Below are 13857 nucleotides of genomic sequence, written 5' to 3'. Positions count from 1 at the left end.
GAGTTGAATGAGATGTTGGGGTTTGGGGGGAAATTGTGGTGTAGAGTAGGGGGTTGAATTCGAGGGGGTATGGATCCGCTCCCGGCGTAATCGGCGGATTATCTGTGGATGAGTCATCCGATTAGTGGGAGATGAGTCATCCGATTAAACGTGGATTATCGCGGGATTAGTCGGGGGAATCGTTGCGGATTAGTCGGCCGAATCGTCGCGGATTATCGGTGGATTAGTGGGGGGTGAATATCTGGGACATCGAGGGCTGGTTGGTTTTCCGGAGTGGATCTCGCGGATTATCGAGGAGAGCGAGAGATTACCGGATGAGTGAGGGGGTTAATATCTGGGACACCGAGGGGTTGATTTTCCTGAGATTGTTATATATTTGAAACATTGAATATATATGAGAAAGTGTTTATGTACAAAGTTATTTTTTGAAGTTTTGATGATTTTGTAATGTTGAAGCTCTTGAATGGTTAAGAATTTTAAGGAATTTATTTTCGGATTTTTTTTTTGTATTTTTTTGTATGTAAGATTGAAATTTGTTGGAGAAATTAATATGTTGAATAAAAGATCAGTTTTATTACAAAATTATTCACTTTAAAAGATATATTTATATGTATTATTCATTATTTCCATCATCATTTTGTTTCAATAAAAATAAAGTAGTTTATGTTTAACTTGAAATATATGAAAATGTTCAAGTAGATAGGACACAATAAAGATAATATAGTATAAATGAAACATTGAATATATACATAAGAAAATGTTCATGTACAATCTTTATAACGAAGTTTGTATCGAGTTGTTTATTATTCACTCATCGTCATCGGAAATATCTGTGATAGCAGATTCCTTTTTGCATTGTGTACTCTCGTAAAATCTGCTTGCTTCTTCATGTCCCATGACTACTACATCGTAGTATTCGCGAGTATTGTGAGATGTTACTAGTCCCTTGTATATAATGATACCCGGATAATTTTCTTTCAACGAAAGGGCATATCTCGAAGGCATCGTTAAAGTTCCTTGAACTTCCTCTCCATCAACTTTGGTTGAAAATGCTACAGTTGGTACCACATTCACATTGCCTTCAGCATCTTTGTATTCACTTGTTCCAACATTGTGATAGTAGAAAATAGATGGTGCTTTGAACTCCTTGAGATGACGAGTCTCGAAAAGTTGTATAAGTTTTTCAACTCTCTTCGTTCTCAGATTGGCTAGAGTGCGTTTCATGTCCAAGGGAGTTGAGGATCCTTCTGTTACTCGTCTTAAGTCATGGTAACTTCCCTGTCCATTACTCTTAGGTTTTAATCCAAGATATACCATAATACTTGGATAAGACAGCGATTCATCTAGAAATCGTTTTGGAGCAAATACAGCAGTAGATTTAGTAATCCCATTTTCCACATAGTTGAAGTGAATGATACAGCACGCTCCATGGATCGAATGAGCTTCTTCCGTTTTTGTCACCTCCATAATCAATCCTACTGAAAGGTCTGTCATTTTCTGCAGTGATTTTGCCTCTATTAAAGTATCCTTACTTAATGTTCTTAACTTGTCTGCCACATCTTTTGCCCTTTGCTCCAAATTCGTTTCGATTTGGTTGGTTTTCTTCTTCTTCGTTGAAGGAGTCGTGTTAGAAAGAGTTACAGGTGAAATTCTCTTTTTCGTCATCTTCACTGAACTATTCGATCCAGGTTTTATCACTCCAGATTGAGTATTATCCTCCATAGTTGTGTAGTGTGTTAATTCTCTGAGTTTGAATGAAGAACTGATATCGTTTTAGTAAAATTCTGCTGGTTATATACAATTCTCCTCATCAAATGATTAATGAGTTTTGATAAATTTAGCTGCATCATCCATAATATCAGAAGACTTTTCGCGAAATTGAAAATCGCGAAAATCAATTTCGCGAAAGTTGACTATATAATATATATAATGTGTAATTTCGCGAAATCCAATTTCGCGAAATTCACTTTCGCGAAATCCAATTTCGCGAAAGTTGACTATATAATATATATGTGTAATTTCGCGAAATTGGATTTCGCGAAATTCACTTTTCGCGAAATTCAATTTCGCGAAAGTTGACTATATAATATATATAATGTATAATTTCGCGAAATCCAATTTCGCGAAATTCACTTTCGCGAAATCCAATTTCGCGAAAGTTGACTATATAATATATATAATGTGTAATTTCGCGAAATTCACTTTCGCGAAATCCAATTTCGCGAAAGTTGAGTGAGACAAGTTGGATTAGAAGTGATTTATAGCTTTTGTGCAGGTTCCACCTCCTTGAACTTGACTAGTATAAATACAGCCAAGTTTGATGGACTCATCATTATCGAGAGTTTTTTTCGAACTATTTCTATACCTAACTGGATTATATATCTCACAAAAGTTTGGATTAATTCTACAATTTGGATATCTACGTATAATCTTCTCTCAGAACTTTGGATTATATTTCTCCGAACTAACTGGATTATATATCGCACAAAAGTTTGGATTAATTCTACAATTTGGATATCTATGTATAATCTTCTCTCAGAATTTTGGATTATCTCTGTTTCACTGGATTATATTTCTCCGAACTAACTGGATTATATATCTCACAAAAGTTTGGATTAATTCTACAATTTGGATATCTATGTATAATCTTCTCTCAGAACTTTGGATTATCTCTGTTTCACTGGATTATATATCTCCGAAATTTGAATACATCAAGGAAATGTATCTGGCATCTTCCCATTCAGAAGGAGACTGGAGCAAATCTGATGAGGTGAGTTGATTTACAATAATTGGTGGAAAAAAAATTTTAATGAATGAATAAATGTAGAGAGAATAGTAAAATGAGATTTTTAATTCTTGACAGCTGGAAATCTTCCTCAAAGATGTTCAAGCTTTCACGAGAGCATAATTTAATTTCATCGGAAAATTCTGCTCCTTCCACTTCAATTGATAATAGAGAAAGAAGCAGAAGTAGGGAAAGAAGTGTATCATCCGTTTCAGCTAATAAATATATCTGCTTAGAATGTTCGACTTCATTTAACGAAAAATCAATCCTCAAAAGACATGTTAAACACATTCATCTCCAATCGAATGAAAGTTCAGAATCGATTACAACATCAACTAATGATTCTTTGGAACAATATCACGAATATGATGATGATGATGATGCCTCGATTATTATACAAGTTTCCAATCCCCCTTTCATTTTCGAAAAAGTAAAGATTGTTTCTCATCATTCTTCATTTCGTTCTGCTTCAACTCAAAATGGAAGAGGAGATCTTAGTCGATCTAAGATAATAGTAACTCCTATTACTCGAAATCTTGCTGATGATGAATCCGATGAATCAGATGTATCAGAAGAAGAAAATACAAATGAAATCAAAGAAAATAGATATTTATCTGATCAACCTACAAATCAATTCGAAAGAAACGAAAATGAAGTGGACGCTGATGATGACAATTTAGTTGGTATTAATGATAGAGTCGAGCCCATCGTTCCTATCGAAAATGAAAGAGAACAAGTTAATCAGGATATCATTCCTGTTAATGATGATGAGGCATGGGATGAGTTAATAAGAAGATATTGGAATGCTATGAAAACAAAAAGACGACGAGGAAGAGTTGTTGAAATGTTAAACGTAAATTTATGGAATGGAAATATTCCTCAAGCAGAACTTCCAACTCCAAACCATTCGGAAAGAATATGGAACGAAATGATGACAACTTGGAATGGGATACAAACAAGAGCTAAATTAAATTGTAGTGTGGGATGCATTCTTGAACATAAAGCCACAGGAGAATTAAGATATTTTCATGCTTCATCGAATAATGCTACAATTTTCAAAAAAGCAAAACTGATTACAAGACAGGAACTACAGAATTTTTTTGAAGAATTGACAAGACAAGATCTTGCTGCTATAGCGATTCGAGAACGCCCGAATACAGCTTGGAAATTGAATGTAATTACCAATATTTCATTCTATTTCTATAAATTGATTGGAATGGGGCAAATAGGAGTGGCTTCAGATCTTCCGTCTCACATTCTTAACAATCGACATGTAATCACTATGAGCCGCACTCCTTACACAGACAATCTCTGTTTCTTCAGATGTTTAGCATTGAAGGAGATGTGTGAGTGTTCAAAGCGATGTAGTTGCACCAGACAAAGACCAAAACAGCATCTTGTGAAGATGCTATTTCAAAAGTACTCGAAACACATTTCTTCTCCTTCCTCACCCTCCAAAGATCTGATGAAGAATTTTCCTGGAATTGAGTTAGGAGACTTAATTTCTCTTGAGAAGTGTTTTGACATCCGTATAACCGTATTATCTCTGAATGCTGATGAAACCTCAACAGTCATCTGGACATCGACCCAAAAAGAGGGAAAGGAACTCTTCCTCGATTTGCAGAACTCTCATTTCAGTTTCATCAAGGATGTTAATGCTTATACTAAAGGGTTTAGTTGTCCTTCCTGTGAAGTGAGCTTTACAAAAAGAGGAAATTTCAAAAGACATAAATGTAGTCAAGAAACAGTAACAAACTTCATCTTCGAAGGAGGAAAGTTTAAGGCAACACCTACAATTCTCGAACAACTGAAACGAGAGATAGGAATATCCGTGGCTGAGGAAGATACTTATTATCCTTTTTTAATCACCTATGATATCGAGTGTTATCTTCCAAAATCCGACCTTCCACTAAATTCCAATTCGGTTACATTCACATCGAGACACGAATTGATGAGTATATCAGTTTGTTCAAATGTACCCGAATTTAAAGATCCAAAGTGTTTTGTAAGTGAGGGAGATACTGATTCTTGTATATCTTTTTTTGTTCAGTATATTTCCCAAATTGCTGATGAAGCCCGGGATATCCTTGAAAAAAAACTTTACTACATTAAACAGATGATGAAGGCAAAAGCTGAAAAGCAAGGAAAAGTTGAAGAAAGATTTAAATTCTGCAAATTTTCCAACCCTCGAGTATACCATTCAAGAGAGGGATTTCGTCATTTATTTGAACGTTTCGACAAATTCATCTCATGTATTCCGATTCTAGGATTTAATTCACAAAACTACGACCTGAATGTGATGAAAGGACCTCTACTTCGATGTCTTCAAGACACAGAAGATGAAGATTTTGATTTTGTAGTGAAAAGAACAAACAAGATGAGCTGTATTCAATCAAGAAGATTCAAATTCTTGGATATTTCCAACTTCATTGCTCCAGGATTTTCCTATGCAAAGTATCTCAAAGCTTTCAAATGTTCTCAACAAAAAGGATTCTATCCTTATGAATATATGGATGATCTTGAGAAGTTGAAACAACCGTTTCTACCACCTAAAGAATGTTTTTACAGTTCTTTGAGAGATGAACATATTTCGGATGCTGATTATGAAATCTGTTTAAACATTTGGAAACAAGAGAAGATGAAAACGTTAAAAGATTTTCTAGTATGGTACAACAATCTCGATGTAGTACCATTTGTTGAAGCTGTAGAAAAACAAAAAAAAGTTTACAGAACCATGGGAATCGATATGTTGAAAGACGCCATTTCACTTCCTGGATTGGCGGTAAAATGGATGTTGAAACTTTCAGATTCACCTCCTCATCCTATGAGTTCTCATCATCAGACAATCTCATCACATCATTTCAAAACTTGTCAACCTGTCTGTCTGATCAAGGAAAACGATAAAGATATTTACTTTACCATCAAGGACAATATCGTAGGTGGACCTAGCATTATTTTTCACAGACTTCATGAGTCGAAGAAAACACTGATTCGAGAAAGAAAGTTTGGAAAGGAATCCAAACTTTGTGAACTTATTCTAGGAGTTGATGCAAATGCATTATATTTGTGGAGTATGATGCAAGAAATGCCTACTGGAAACCCTAGAATAAGGCGAATCGAAAATGGATTTGCATACACTCATCCTCGAAAAAATAGCAAGGCTGCTCATGGATGGTTACAATTTTTGACTTGGAAGGATAATATTCAAATCTTACATGAAAACAATGATAAAGAATTTAGAATTGGACAACATAATCTTCCTGTTGATGGATATTGTGAAGAATCGAATACAGTGTTTCAATTTCATGGATGTTTCTGGCATGGACATAACTGTAACAGGACCAGAGGAATAAGTATACATCCATATAAGAATCGACCCATGAGTGAAGTTCTGGAGGAAACGAAAAAGAAGGAAGAATATGTTAAAGAACTTGGATATCGTTTAGTAAGAATCTGGGAGTGTGAATGGGACAAGATGGTTGAGGATAACACCGAGATTAAGAACTTTATTAGTATCTTCAACGAAGAGTTTTATCCTTCCAATTCCTTTGCCACCGAGGATGAGATTATTCAGCAGATTATAAAAGGGGAGATATATGGATTCATTGAATGCGATATATCTGTTCCTGAAAACTTATACGAAAAGTTTTCAGAAATGAGCCCCATTTTCAAGAATACATCTTTGAATAGAAATCATCTTAGTGAAAGTATGAAAGAATTTGCTGAAAAGGAAGGAATGCTACCTCAAGAACAACGAACTTTGGTGGGGAGTATGTTTGGACAAAAAATTTTACTACTCACCACTTTAGCAAAATGGTATCTTAATCATGGGATGATTATAACCAAAATATATCAACTCATAGAATACACCCCTAGAAGAGTTTTCAAGTCATTTGGAGAATTTGTCTCAAATGCTAGAAGAGCTGGTGACAAAGATCCTGACCAAGAGTTGATAGCCACAACCAATAAACTCATTGGAAATTCATCGTACGGGAAAACAATCACTGAGAAATTAAAACATCGAAATGTCAAGTATATTCAAGGAGATTATGAAGCATCCTTGAGAATACGATCACACAGATTTGAATCTTTGGAGGAAATCGATGATAGCTTCTATGAGTTGACTCAACACAAGTCTTCGGTTAGTAGTATATATTTATTATCTTATTGATATAATTGAATCATAATGAAAAATTTACTTGGAGTAATATATGTAAAGGAATCTAATAAGACTGTATATATATTTATTCAGATGAAGATGGATATACCTGTACATATCGGATTCTCCATATTACAACTGGCTAAACTTCGGATGTTGGAGTTCTACTATGACTTCATGGATAGGTAAGTAATCTTATTTGTATCTTCTAGAAAAAATATGTATAATGGTATTCATTTGAATGATAAATTTTTGAAATGAGAGTATTATAATACTAAGATAATAAGAATTAAGGATTGAAATTTTTTTATTTTAGATTCTTCGACAGAAAGGACTTCCAGTATGTGGCGATGGATACAGATAGTGCCTACATGGCTCTTTCAGCACCTATGGATAATATCGTTAGAAAAGAGATCGCTGATATATACTACAAAGAATATGGAAAATGGTTTCCTAGGATGTATTGCGAACGACACGCGGATGATTTCCAACTCTGTAAATCTGATTCTACAAAGTTGTGGGAATTACAAAATTGTTGCAAAGAAGTATATCAATATGATATAAGGACTCCTGGTTTATTCAAAGTAGAATTTTCAGGTCATGGAATAGTAGCCTTAAATTCTAAGACTTACTTTTGCTGGAATGATGAAACTCATTCTACAAAGCATAGCAGTAAAGGATTAAGTAAAACTACGAATAGTTTTACAAAAGACACTTTTTTAAAAGTATTACAATCAAGATTTCCTAAGGAAGGGATAAACAAAGGCTTTGTAAAAAAAGACAATAGAGTGTTCTCATACACTCAACTTAGAACAGGATTAACATATTTTTATTCAAAAAGAAGAGTATGTAATGATGGAGTGAGCACAGAATATATTTTAGCATAATTTTTAGAAGTGATTTTGTTGCTAAGTATATATGATAGTAGAGTTTTGCTCCACGATGTATTATTACTATAAAATTTTATTTTCTTCATTGACTCTTCTTTTCGTATATACAATATCAATAATATATAACTAAGCTCATATAAATTTAATATACTATCCAATGTAAAATCATTTCGAATGTAGACTTTCTCATAGTAACATGGCTCAAAACATTCTGATTAAAAATTTTGTTCCATTCGAGGTTGCAGAAATAATCCCGGATAACATCTTGGTTCAACTTGACGAAAATGAACAAATTCGTACACATCTCACCGAGGAATGTTTATACTACATTCTAGGAACAGCTGCTTTTAGAAAAGTTGTGTCATTGAAGTGATTAAAGTCCAACTGTGTCTGCAGTGCGATGGAATGCAGGGAATGTTTGGAATCAACAATATCTGTAAAAGAAATATCGATAACACCCTCAGATTTGAAGATGATCTTTGAATGGGTTGATCTTGAAGCTACCATTCGAGAAGGTAAAATTGGAAAAGAGGTTGATTTAGAATGGATTAACAGATTTATCGCGATCGATTTTAAAACGATGGAAGAAAAGATTTTTGAAACCATGCTTTGGAATAGAATTCGGCACTACATGACTCATCCTACACAACGTGAAGAAACGAAACAACTGCTCTTCAGAAGACTCCTTCATATAGCACAATTTCCATTAATCGGAGAAAGACTGGAAGAGGAAATCGAGCATGAAATTGATGTAATTATAGATGAAAAAACTGTTGGATGACAATAATAAAAGATTCGGAATGTTATTAAGTCTACTCCTCTAGAATTCTCCACCATTCTTCAATTTAGCTCTGACGGTGAAGGAACCAAAAACGAAGAAAACAGAAACAATGTCGGTTATATTTCTAGAGGAGTTTATTCCAGCTCATCTTAAGGATGGACAATTATCAAGAGTGGTTGTAAAGAAAAACACAAAAAAATTCATCAGAAGAGTTACTGAAGAAACTTTTTACTATGTTATCGGATTCTATATCTATAAACGCTTCGTAACATATTTAGAAAGTCAGTGTAGATGCTTCGAGGGAGCTCAAGGATGTCAACATTGTATTAGAATAATGCAAGTACGATATGGAAATGAAGGATTGACTCGACAAGAACTTCATGAGACTTTTGCCGAACTCGATATTGGAACGTGTTTGGAATCTGCTCAAATCGGACCAAGGAGTGACAAAGTCCAACTATCATTATTATCCTCACTTGATTGGAACACACCTTCAAACATAATATTAACCGAATCAAGACTTTATCCATATTTGAGAGGAGAAGCCAATGATCAACAAGTTACAAATCATTACTTCAGTGAACTCCTACATATCAATGGAAAGAATTGATAAACATCACAGTTAGACTTTGCATAATTCTTTATATTTATTCACTTCATTTCCAAGAAGGATTGAATAACTTTTTTGTATACTATTTCAAGATAATTTTGAAGAATGAACTATATATATTATATCGACATACTTTTTATTCATTTTCTTTGCCTACTTCACTCAAGAGAGTAGTATTTTAAAAAGACACTATGACTATAATGAATTTGCACATTATAATATTTCTCATTTTACGGTTTACGGGAATAATAAATGGAAATCAAAGAATTCAATATGTTACCGATGCGAATAGCTGCTTAAGCAGAACACTCAATGAATTTGAAGTTTCATTACTACTTCCATTCGAAGAAACTACTTTATATCACAAGAATAATGAAACATGTGGAAGAATATTTCCATCAGACTACTTTCATTGTGGTTATCCATTACCAGGCAATCACAGATTTGTATGTAAAGAACTACTAAATGAAGATGAAACAGATGGAGAAAACCTATACCTTAATCCTATAGTGTCAGCTTCATCGGAACAAGTTCTAACATATTCTGAATGTGAATATTCAGTTCAAAATTCCACAATCGATATTCTAATTGATTTCAAATTATTCTACAGAGGAGAATTATGTGGATATAACTCTACTCTTTCAATGTTGCAATGTCCTCCAGGATCGAATTTTCAAGATATTGACTTTATCTGTAATCTTCAGCCTATTTCAAATTCTACTACACCTAAAGATACCTTCATTTATGATAATATTGGAAAAAATGAAGGGTTAGATTTGTTACTTCCTGTTCAGTTTCTCAATTCTTTGGGAAAATCAACTCTTATTTTAGTTCTTCGATGTGACACAGAAATTGATGAAAGATGTATTCCAAAACTTTCCTTTTTAAAACGAATGACAGAATGATTTTGAATTTTTGTAACATTTATAGTTTATATTTTATAATAAAAACTTATCTCTCATTCAACCAAATATATAACATTCTCCTCTCGCTCTCCTCGATAATCCGCGAGATCCACTCCGGAAAACCAACCAGCCCTCGATGTCCCAGATATTCACCCCCACTAATCCACCGATAATCCGCGACGATTCGGCCGACTAATCCGCAACGATTCCCCCGACTAATCCCGCGATAATCCACGTTTAATCGAATGACTCATCCCCCACTAATCGGATGACTCATCCACAGATAATCCGCCAATTACGCCGGGAGCGGATCCATACCCCCTCGAATTCAACCCCCTACTCTACACCACAATTTCCCCCCAAACCCCAACATCTCATTCAACTCCACCCAATTCAATCTACACCCCTAGCCAATTTAATTCGCAACCCCCTTTTTCTATCCCCCCGCTGGATCCGTCACTTTTTTGTGTAGATCTGCTCTCTACATACTACTTATATTTCTCAAAGTATGTGTGTATATGTGTCCCTCCAGCTATTATAATCTTTGAATTAAGAATCCGTGCCGAGGAAGATTTGTTCTCAAACCCTACCATTCACCAGTCCAACGCCGTACCCAGTAGGCCGAAGAAATTGAGTTGTTAGCTAGCCGATATATGTCATTTTATGAGAGCACATACCCAACGGCCTTGCGTACTAAGCAGGGTGATTGCGCAAGTAAGTGATTGGCATTAGTTAGCTTGCTAAAATTTTCCATTAGCAATCTGCCAGGTGAATAGCAAGTGGCAGGCAACTCTCATTACTTCTCAATTATTTATAAGCTGATTTTTAATACTCGGGCAATGTCGGGAAGCACAGCTAGTACATATATATGTTTAGGGTGGAAGTTCTACTGAAAATGTGTCTGCAGAACACATAAAATGTTAAAAAAAACAAAGACTCGGTTTGGATAATTTGTGATGTTGGATGCACTGAAATGAACGCGACTAGTTAGATAGATAAAAACTAATAATAAAATTCAGGGTTGCTTAGATAAAACAAAATTCTAGGTTAGCCTATACAGCAGGCTCCAGAGTGAATTGACATCTAGATTTTGTTAGATTATAACAGTTAGATAAATAACACAGCTTGTCTGAATATTCCAAATTTAATAAGTGTCTTTCATAAGTCACACAAGAATGAACGCGAGTCTCTAGAAACTTCCAGAACAGTGGATGTGGTTGACAGCAATATAATTATGGGGGTAGACAACTCTTAATAATACAACAGATTTGTGTTCAATATTACCGCCACTTACATGTATCTTTCATTCTATGGCCTACTTTTGCCTGTCTGCTTCGGCAAACCAACTTTATTTTATGAATGCTGCGTGCTAACTGACCAAGAGTTCATGCATTTAAGGCTTAAATGCTTAAAGGCTTAAATTTTAAGCAATGGAGAAAGTTCTCACTCCCTTACTCCTGCAGTTAGTCATGGTGATTAAGACTGTCTATAGTTGTGGCGAACGTAGATTAGCAGATCTCTGATCAGCTTGATTACAACCAATCAATTGCAATGAGTTTGCATCGATTTTCTTCCATTTTAAATTCCTCTTTGCTACATCTTTATATATAGTTATATAGATAGTTGGTTTTGTTCCATTCTGTGCACATGGCCCAACTATCTCAGCCTTTTTTCAATAAGGATGTCAGCCATTGATGATCGGTCTGCCTGAAGCTCTTTATGTTTGTGATCTTGTCCTGCCATTTGATGTTCATGATGTCCCTCAAGTGTCTCACCATCACAGCATGTAGTTTTTTTACTTGAGCTTGATAAATTTTCTTCATCTCCGCGCCATATAAGGGAGTTGATGGCACCACTGCTCGATACACTTAACACTTAGCCATGACTGAGACACGTTTGTTTTTCCAGTCTCTGCTGAAGCTGAAGTCTGCTGGTTGTATAACTTTAAATACAGTTAATCAAGCTTGATGCGTTAGAGTGTTCATTTCAGTTGGATATTTTAATTCTGGTCCAGACCAATTCTGATCAAGACAGGAAATGCATTTATATGATAACAAAGAGCACAGTATGTAATACACAGGCTATTCTTAATGTACGTCAACAATATTGAGGATGACAATATAAATTACGGACGATATGAACACGAATGGCAATCAAATAAAACCCAACTAAATTTTCAAAAAGGGAACTTTTGTTGACATGTATAATACTGCACAGCAAATCATGTCGTTGATGATGCAGATATATGCAGGTTTTTAGTCCTTGATAAAAAATGCACCATCAAAATCCGTCAAGTCTTTGTCAATAAGCAAAATGAAACGAAATGGTAAAATCTTTTATATGAACTGCATGAATTTGCAGGTTTATTAATACTAGAACAAAAGAATGGTGACAGAGGTCATGGTCTAACACATGTTCTCTGAGACAGCTGATTATCTAAGGCCCTGGCCCAGCAACTTCTATAACTTTAAAGACACCAGACTGAATCTATATATTTATGAATACAGTGAAACATGGATAACTCGCCCTCGGATATAGCGAACACATGGTTAACTCGACTGGATTTGCTTGGTCCGTTCCCACGCAATGATAAATGGCTCTATATAACTCGAATTCAACACTGTTATAACGAACTGTTTTTTGCCCAACGGCTACCGAAACGGTTGCTATCGCTTTAGAAAATCACTTTATTCCAAGCCATAGAGGTAAACCTCAACTTTTCGTAATTCATAAGCGTCGTTATTACCTCCATCGGCAAAATATTTTTGTCAACGACTGTTCTAAAGGTTTGGTGAAATTTGATTTATACTGCTATACGATGAATAGAACGGGCTAGCCGGGTCACGGGCGCAAGGATTTTCGCCACGCACATACAAAACAAAAACAGCATGTTGTTTTTGTTTTGTATTTGCGTGGCGAAAATCCTTGAGTGCGTGACCCGGCTAGCCCGTGATGAATAGTTTTCCAACGTTGATTCCGTGTTGAATTAACGTCGGAATGTTGAATGTTAAAACGTCTTAAGAATTGTTGTAGTCAAACGTATACGTTGTCTTAGCTAAAAAAAACTATTCATCGTTTGACCTAAACACAAAATACGTGTGTACACTCAATAAGTATCCATTCCAAAAGCGTGAGTGATATACAATGTACCGTAAAACCTCGTAAAACTTTTAATTGAACTGCCTCGGAGTGTTGCTCTTAACGAATCCCAGGTAAAGTAAGGTAATCTTTCCATAAACTTCAAGAAAGATCGGCAAAATTGATCGTGGGTAAAACACTCAAAAGAAAAAGATGTCTTTTCTTTGAGCATTTCAGCAACGATCAAGTTTTGCCAATGTCAATCTAAAAATCGTCCTGGCAATAACATCACCTCAAACAACAAACCAATCTCAAGTGATAGAAAAATCTCTATACTTTTTGATAAAAACGTTTTAAACTTTACATTAGAAGCATTTAATTTGAAACAAGCCATTTGTGCTTTTGATTTATATTTTAGTTTGTATATGTTCATGTATCTACTAATAAATAAGTAAATACATGGACTTGTGACAGTGCTCTGATAACTTGAACACTCTGATAATTCGAACACTTTTGCTCGGTCCCTTGAAGTTTGAGTTATCCGAGTTTCACTGTATATTGTTTGTATGTTGGCCTGTTGAATGTCCAGTTATCGCCATTAAAATATGAGGAATGAATTATCCACTTTGCAGTGGAACTGGAAACACTG

Source organism: Watersipora subatra, chromosome 5 (assembly GCF_963576615.1).
Source record: "Watersipora subatra chromosome 5, tzWatSuba1.1, whole genome shotgun sequence".
Classification (NCBI taxonomy): Eukaryota; Metazoa; Bryozoa; class Gymnolaemata; order Cheilostomatida; family Watersiporidae; genus Watersipora; species Watersipora subatra.
Note: the sequence above shows the minus strand (reverse complement) of the source record.